We start from the raw sequence: 2,499 nt of genomic DNA on the forward strand, positions 1-2,499 counted from the left end.
TTGAGCCTCAATCCATATTGAAGGCTGCAGTCCTTGACCTTCTACAGCAAGTGCTTCAGGTCCTCCTCAGTTTCAGCAATCATGGTTGTGTCATCTGTATAACACAGAATGTTGATGAATCTTCCTCTAATCCTGATGTCACATTTCTCCTCATAGATCCCAGCCTCCCAGATAATATGTTCTATATATACGTTGAAAAGTATGGAGATAGGACACATCTCTGGCATACACCCTTCCCAAGTTTGAATCATGCAGTGTTTTCTCGCTCAATTTTGATGACTGCCTCCTGGTCCAAGTATAGATTTCACATTAGCATTGTCAAGTGTTCTGGGATTCTCTTTCTTCTCAAAGTCAGCCACAGTTTATTGTGATCCACACAGACAATTCATTTTGCATAGTCAATGAAATACAGACAAAGAATCACTGCCTCAGGGCAAAATTATATTTGATATGGTCTTGTACTCATATAAATTTTTTTGTGATATTGAGACCGGAAGACATTCCCAAACTTGGAAATAGAATATCTCTATTTTTGCCTCTTTACTCTTTAGTTAAGTGACTCAGTGGATTATTTAAACTCAGTGGAGCTCAACTTTGCATTTATAAGGTGCTGCACTATTGAGTGTCATTTACCACTGTAAAATACATAAGAGAATAGGAGATTTACAAAACTGCTTACTGAGCCAACTCAAAAGCACATAATAGCAACAAAACATTTAATGTGTTTTATGTACTTGCCAATGGATATATTCTTTTTGGTTTCAATTGTTGCTGAAGACAAAGAAAAACAATCACCAATTCAACAATTTCTCTTTTATTCAATAATTTCTACATGTATCATTTCATGACAAGTTGTACAACTGTTTTCACCTTTTCCCCCCAAATTGATCTTTGCTCACTAACATAAGCTCATTGCTTATCAAGAATACGGCCTATCAGATCTTTGAAGTTATTTTCAATTTGACCCTCCACAAATTGTTGTTGATGTTCTTGTTAAATGCCTGAGAGTATGACTTATCATGACCATACGAACAACAGATCTGAATCCTGTCTTATCCTATGCCATCATCATTACTTCTGACACATTTGAGCACTGCTGTAGTCACCATGTCAAGATTGGTTGAAGATCTTCCTCTCTTTCATCAGTCTTCCACCTTTCCAAATATGATGTCTGTCTCTAAGGAATCCTTCTCCCAACAAGCTTCCCAAAGTATGTAAGATGAAGTGTTAACAACTTTTCCTCCAAGGAATATTCTGGCTGTATTTTATCCAAGACATATCTACTTTTTCTTTTGGAAGTGTATGGGATATTCAGTACTCTTCTCCAATACCACAGCTCAAAGGAATCTATTCTTTTGTTATTCTTATTCACTGTCCAGCTCTCAAATGCAAAGTAAGAAATTAAAAAGACCATAGCTTGAATCAAGTATACATTAGTTTTCAAACTGACATAACTGCTCTTTGGTTATTTGAAGAGGTCCCTGATTGCAGACTTTTGAATGCAACATGTCTTCTAACCTACTGACTGCTGGTGCCAAGAGTATTAACTGGGGATCTAATATAAGTGAAATAATTGACAGTTTCAATCTTTTCTCCATCTGTCATGATGTTGCCTATGGGTTCAATGCTAACAATTTTTGTTTTCTTGACATTGAGACACAATCCATATTAAAGGTTATATTCTTTGATTTTCTGCAGCAAGCACTTCAAGTCATCTCATTTTCAGCAAGAAATGCTGTGTCATCTGCATAACACAGGTTGTTGATGGGTCTTCCACTGATCTTGATGCCACATTGTCCTACAATATTACTAAGTGGAATACTTTTTAAATCATAATGCTCAAGGAGATATATTTATTAATTAAGCTAGACTACTGGTGCAATACTTAAGAATGTGGAGGACAGAATGTGGAATGATACTAGAAGCATCAAAAGAAGATGGGAAAAGTACACAGAGTCTCCGTCAAAAAGAATTGGCTGACACAGAAGAATTTCATGAAACAAGATAAGATCAAGAGATAATGGTGATGAAAGGAGTTCAAGTTATTCTGAACAAATTAGCAATAAACAAGGTCCCAGGAGTTGATGGAATTCCAGCTGACATATTTCAGTAAAAAGACGCTACTCTGGACTTGCTCATCAGGTGATGCCAAGAAATCTGGAGAACAATTACCTGGACAACTAACCAGATAAGATCTGTATTTATTACCATTGCAAAAAACAAAACATTGGTGACCTCACCGTGTGTGAAAATCAAACAGTATCATTAATATTACATGCAAGCAAGATCGTGCTGAAGATTATCCAACACCATCTGGAATAGTACATCAACTGAAAGTGCCAGTACATCAACTGAAACGTGCAAGAATCTGGACTATATGAAAAATAATGTATCAATATCAGAAGAAGATTTCTCAACAACATGCATTATGAAGGTGACATAACCATGCTTGTAGAAAATTACTTGAAGCACATACTGAAAAAGATCAGAGACTACAAC

Source organism: Elephantulus edwardii, unplaced genomic scaffold, assembly GCF_000299155.1.
Source record: "Elephantulus edwardii isolate Elephantulus edwardi_28Jun2011 unplaced genomic scaffold, EleEdw1.0 scaffold00221, whole genome shotgun sequence".
NCBI classification, from domain to species: domain Eukaryota; kingdom Metazoa; phylum Chordata; class Mammalia; order Macroscelidea; family Macroscelididae; genus Elephantulus; species Elephantulus edwardii.